Below are 7,203 nucleotides of genomic sequence, written 5' to 3' on the forward strand. Positions count from 1 at the left end.
GATAAAATAAAGGATATGGTTGTTTTAAAAATGAATGCAGTCTTTGAAAAACGTCTCATATAGAGGTCAAAACCTCGCAACGAAATTAATTAATATAGAACGTTTGTAATCAATATGAACGGGACATTTCAGTTGGTATCCGGGCGTTGGTCTTAGAGAACCAGAAAATTTGCATTAGTGTGTCTTATCGAGTTTGTTAGGATGCATTAGTGAGTCTGGACTTTGACCGTGTTTTCTTTAAAAATGATTGCTTAACATTTTTGTTGGAAACTATATATTATTAACATGTAAATATTATGTGATATATTAATCTCTTAACATGTTTGATATTGTGTGATGGATGTCTACCTCTAGCACAAATCCCATTCACTCACCTAATAATAACGAAGAGTCGAATATATATTGGCAAGATTCACAAGTTCCCGAAGAACCGGAAGAAGAGGAAACGGAACCGAAAGAAGAGGAAGAAGAGGAACCAGAAGAAGAGGAACCGGAAGAAGAAGACATTCTGGAGGGGGAATAGTAGGAACCACAGAAAATCGGTCAAATAAAAGAAAATCCTCAACCAATGGACCAAAGTTAATAATGGTCAATGGTGTTTCCGCTAAGGAAGCAAAATATTGGGAAAATTACCAATTTTCTGATGAATCGGATCCTGATGAGGATTCCGATGATGTTATAGAAATTACCCCGACCCAATTTAAAGAGGCAAAAGAAAATAATAAGGGGAAAGGCATTAAAATAGAGAAATCTGATTCCGACCCCGATGAACTTTATATGTACCGTCAATACCCGTATTTTCTATATCGTGACAATAACCCGGGAACCTCTAAACCACCAGGTTTTTCTAAACCAATGTGGAAAACGACGACTCGTATTAGAGGAACATCATATATCCCTAGAAAATTAGGAAAAAGAACCAAGTCTGAAGAAGAAGAAACCAGTGATCCTGATTAGAGGGGTGTGAGCATGTTGTGTAATAAATGTATTGTAGTGTGCTTGTACTTTTATGTTCTATATAAAAATTGCTTGTATTATTTGATAATTACCTTTTACGAATCTAATCCTCGTCTGTTTTACAGTATAAATACACAATGGACGTTAAGGATAGTCAACCAAAAATATTAGAAGACCTACCCGAGGACATGATTGATGAGATCTTGTCTAAAGTCGGTCAGAATTCGTCGGCACAATTGTTTACGGCGAAATTAGTTTGTAGAACATTTTATGAAAGTTCCAATCATGCCTTAGTTTATAAAAGGCTATCCTTTGAAAGATGGGGTATATCACATTGGGAAGACCGTAAGTTACGCCGTGTTTTCTTTAAATCACTAAATGCGGGAAACCCAAGTGCAATTTTACGCTACGGGTTAAGAACTTATTTTGACTCAACATATCCCAACATAGGACTTCATGAGTTAGAAAGAGTTGCTAACATGCAACATAAAGAAGCATGTTATACTTACGGGTTAGTGATGTTCGCTTCTCACCAAAGTGAGAAAAAGAACATCGGATTACAACTGCTAAATAAAACATTTCCACAAGTGACAGACTCAGTAGTTGGGGTGAGAAACAAGGTTTTTAGATTGTTACGGGACTGTTGGACATTACGTAACCCTCGTCCCTTTGACGACGTTACAACACGGTGTCTTATCAACGGCCATAACGGTTATGTTCCACAAGACCAAGGATGGGAAGTAGTCCTAGTAAAATCAGAATGCATGACTTGTTTCTGGACATATGAATTACGTGTTTTTATTGCTTTTGCTGAACGACTTGTGTACTAGCTAGAATTATATTCACAACTATCTTGTATCAAATTTATTGTGTGCTATATTTCATGTTATATGTAAAATAAGCGGTATTGTAAGTTTGTAAAATATTGTGTAAAAGTTTGAACGCGAAATATTATTATAATCAGTTTTTCATATAGAATTGTAGTAGTTGAATTTTATATTAGCTACTAAGTATGAACTTAACGGGTAGGTACTACCCGAATTTAAACTTATAGAACGCTAATATGAAGAAAAAGCTTTTATAAATGAGTTCATATTATGCTACGAGATACTATTGACTACTCTTAATATTCTGTATGATTAACTTGTTTCATTTAACTATTTTGAAGGAAATGGCACCGACTACTCGACACACCTTGAATATGAGCGAAGAGGAATTTCGTGCCTTTCTTGCTTCAAACATAGCCGCAGTACAGGCTGCGCTACATACCAACAATAACCTTGGATCTAGTAGTACAGGAAATCGTATAGGATGCACCTACAAAGAATTCACTGCCTGCAAACCTTTGGAATTTGATGGAACTGAAGGACCGATTGGATTGAAACGGTGGACCGAGAAGGCCGAATCGGTGTTTGCCATAAGTAAGTGTACTGAAGAGGACAAAGTGAAGTACGCTACGCATACCTTCACAGGTATTGCGTTAACATGGTGGAATACCTATCTAGAGCAAGTGGGACAAGATGATGCTTACGCACTACCGTGGTCAGCATTCAAGCACTTGATGAACGAGAAGTACCGTCCCAGAACCGAGGTCAATAAGCTCAAGACAGAACTTAGAGGGTTACGAACCCAAGGATTTGATATTACCACGTACGAAAGATGATTCACAAAATTGTGCCTATTGTGTCCGGGAGCGTTCGAAGATGAGGAAGAGAAGATCGACGCATTTGTGAAAGGATTACCGGAAAGAATCCAAGAAGATATAAGTTCACAAGAGCCCGCCTCCATACAATAGGCATGTAGAATGGCTCACAAACTAGTGAACCAGATTGAGGAAAGAATTAAAGAACAGACGACTGAAGAGGCCAATGTGAAGCAAGTCAAAAGAAAGTGGGAGGAAAATGATGATAAGAATCACCAATACAACAACAACAGCAATTACAACAATAATCGCAACAACTATCCCAACAATCGCAACATCAATCGCAACTACAACAAACGGCCCAACAACAACAACAACAACAGCAACTACAACAATCATCCCAATAACAATAACAACCGCAACAATAACAACAATCAGAAGCAGTTATGCCAAAGGTGTGAAAAGTATCACTCAGGGTTCTGCACCAAATTTTGCACAAGTGTAAAAGAAATGGTCATAGCGCTGCGAAGTGTGATGTCTACGGACCAGGGGTTAACAGAACGAAAGGAACAAATGGTGTCGGAATGAGTAATGGCAGAGCAAGTAGTGTTGGAGCAAGTTATGCCAATGTAGTTTGTTATAAATGTGGAAAACCGGGCCACATTATTAGAAATTTCCCGAACCAGGAGAACACGAATGGACAAGGCCGCGGAAGAGTTTTCAATATTAATGCGGCAGAGGCACAGGAAGACCCGGAGCTTGTTACGGGTACGTTTCTTATTGACAATAAATCTGCTTACGTTTTATTTGGTTCGGGTGCGGATAGAAGTTATATGAGTGGAGATTTTTGTGCTAAATTAAGTTGTCCATTGACGCCGTTGGATAGTAAATTTTTACTCGAATTAGCAAACGGTAAATTAATTTCAGCAGATTATATATGCCGGAATCGAGAAATTAAACTGGGTAGCGAAATATATAAGATTGATTTGATACCAGTTGAGTTAGGGAGTTTTGATGTAATAGTTAGCATGGACAGGCTGAAGGAGATGAAAGCAGAGATCGTATGTTACAAAAATGCAATTCGCATTGTACGAGAAGAAGGATAACCCTTAATGGTATACAGAGAAAAGGGCAACACGAAGCTACATCTTATTAGTAATTTGAAGGCATAAAAACTAATAAGAAAAGGTTGATATGCTGTTCTAGCACACGTCGAGAAAGTACAAACTGAAGAAAAGAGCATCAATGATGTTCCCGTCGCAAAAGAATTTCCCGATGTATTTCCGAAAGAATTACCGGGACTACCTCCACATCGATCTGTTGAATTTCAAATAGATTTTGTACCAGGAGCTGCACCGATAGCTCGTGCTCCTTACAGACTCGCACCCAGCGAGATGAAAGAACTGCAAAGCCAACTGCAAGAACTATTAGAACGTGGTTTCATTCGACCAAGCACATCACCATGGGGAGCTCCTGTTTTGTTTGTCAAGAAGAAGGATGGTACATTTAGGTTGTGTATTGACTACAGAGAGTTGAATAAACTTACCATCAAAAACCGTTATCCACTGCTGAGAATTGACGACTTATTTGATCAACTACAAGGCTCGTCGGTTTATTCAAAAATTGATTTACGTTCTGGATACCATCAAATGCGAGTAAAGGAGGATGATATTCCAAAAACTGCTTTTAGGACGCTTTATGGTCATTACGAGTTTATGATTATGCCCTTTGGATTGACTAATGCACCAGCTGTGTTCATGGACCTTATGAACCGAGTGTGTGGGCCATATCTTGAAAAGTTTGTCATTGTTTTCATTGATGACATACTTATTTACTCAAAAATGATCAAGATCACGAAGAACATTTGAGAAAAGTGCTAGAAGTATTGAGGAAAGAAAAACTGTACGCTAAGTTTTCAAAGTGTGCATTTTGGTTGGAAGAAGTTCAATTCCTCGATCACATAGTGAACAAAGAAGGTATCCAGGTGGACCCGGCAAAGATCGAAACCGTTGAAAAGTGGGAAACCCCAAAAACTCCGAAGCATATACGTCAATTTTTAGGATTGGCTGGTTACTACAGAAGATTCATCCAAGATTTCTCCAAAATAGCAAAACCCTTGACTGCATTAACGCATAAAGGGAAGAAATTTGAATGGAAGGATGAACTAAAGAAGGCGTTCCAGTTATTGAAGAAAAAGCTAACTACGGCACCAATATTGTCATTGCCTGAAGGGAATGATGATTTTGTGATTTATTGTGACGCATCAAAGCAAGGTCTCAGTTGTGTATTAATGCAACGAACGAAGGTGATTGCTTATGCGTCTAGACAATTGAAGATTCACGATCAAAATTATACGAATCACGATTTAGAATTGGGTGCTGTTGTTTTTGCATTAAAGACTTGGAGGAATTATTTATATGGGGTCAATAGTATTATATATATCGACCACAAAAGTCTCCAACATATATTTAATCAGAAGCAACTGAATATGAGACAACGCAGGTGGATTGAACTGTTGAATGATTATGATTTTGAGATTCGATACCACCCGGGGAAGGCGAATGTGGTAGCCGACGCTTTGAGTAGAAAGGACAGAGAACCTATACGGGTAAAAGCTATGAATATAATGATTCACACTAACCTTACTACTCAAATAAAGGAGGCGCAACAAGGAGTTTTAAAAGAGGTAAATTTAAAGGATGAAATACCTAAAGGATCGGAGAAGCATCTTAATATTCGAGAAGACGGAACCCGGTATAGGGCTGAAAGAATTTGGGTACCAAAATTTGGAGATATGAGAGAAATAGTACTTAGAAAAGCTCATAAAACCAGATACTCAATACATCCTGGAACGGGAAAGATGTACAAGGATCTCAAGAAACATTTTTGGTGGCCGGGTATGAAAGCCGATGTTGCTAAATATGTAGGAGAATGTTTGACGTGTTCTAAGGTCAAAGCTGAGCATCAGAAACCATCAGGTCTACTTCAACAACCCGAAATCCCGGAATGGAAATGGGAAAACATTACCATGGATTTAATCACTAAATTGCCAAGGACTGCAAGTGGTTTTGATACTATTTGGGTAATAGTTGATCGTCTCACCAAATCAGCACACTTCCTGCCAATAAGAGAAGAAGACAAGATGGAGAAGTTAGCACGACTGTATTTGAAGGAAGTCGTCTCCAGACAAGGAATACCAATCACTATTATTTCTGATAGGGATGGCAGATTTATTTCAAGATTCTGGCAGACATTACAGCAAGCATTAGGAACTCGTCTAGACATGAGTACTGCTTATCATCCACAAAATGATGGGCAGAGCGAAAGGACGATACAAACACTTGAAGACATGCTACGGGCATGTGTTATTGATTTCGAAAACAGTTGGGATCGACACCTACCGTTAGCAGAATTTTCTTACAACAACAACTACCATTCAAGCATTGAGATAGCGCCGTTTGAAGCACTTTATGGTAGAAAGTGCAGCTCTCCGATTTGTTGGAGTGCAGTGGGGGATAGACAGATTACGGGTCCGGAGATAATACAAGAAACTACCGAGAAGATCATCCAAATTCAACAACGGTTGAAAACCGCTCAAAGTCGACAAAAGAGCTACGCTGACATTAAAAGAAAAGATATTGAATTTGAAATTGGAGAGATGGTCATGCTTAAAGTTGCACCTTGGAAAGGCGTTGTTCGATTTGGTAAACGGGGGAAATTAAATCCAAGGTATATTGGACCATTCAAGATTATTGATCGTGTCGGACCAGTTGTTTACCGACTTGAATTACCACAACAACTCGCGACTGTACATAATACTTTCCATGTCTCAAATTTGAAGAAATGTTTTACTAAAGATGATCTCACTATTCCATTAGACGAAATCCAAATCAACGAAAAGCTTCAATTCATTGAAGAACCCGTCGAAATAATGGATCGTGAGGTTAAAAGACTTAAGCAAAACAAGATACCGATTGTTAAGGTTCGATGGAATGCTCGTAGAAGACCAGAGTTCACTTGGGAGCATGAAGATCAGATGAAGAAGAAATACCCGCATCTATTTCCAGAAGATTCGTCAACACCTTCAACAGCTTAAAATTTCGGGACGAAATTTATTTAACGGGTAGGTACTGTAGTGACCCGAACTTTTCCATGTTTATATATATTAATTTAGATTGATATTTACATGACTAAATGTTTCCAACGTGTTAAGTAATCAAACTTGTTAATACTTGATTAAATGAAATAAGTTTCATATAGACAATTGATCACCCAAGTTGACCGGCAATTCACGAACGTTACAAATTTGTAAAAACTACATGTTGTGGTATATATAGATATATATATATAGTTAACATGAGATTATGATGAGTAAGTATCTCACTAAGTATATTAACAATGTGTGATATACATAAGAAATGAGATTACTAAGTTAAGAAACTCAAAATGATATATATAACGATTATCGTTATGATAACGTCTACTAAATACATATGTATCATATTAAGATATTGATACACTATATTTAACATGATAAAATGATATTAAAATATATCATTAATTGTGTTAACAATGAACTACATATGTAAAAACAAGACTACTAA

Source organism: Rutidosis leptorrhynchoides, chromosome 2 (assembly GCF_046630445.1).
Source record: "Rutidosis leptorrhynchoides isolate AG116_Rl617_1_P2 chromosome 2, CSIRO_AGI_Rlap_v1, whole genome shotgun sequence".
NCBI lineage: Eukaryota > Viridiplantae > Streptophyta > Magnoliopsida > Asterales > Asteraceae > Rutidosis > Rutidosis leptorrhynchoides.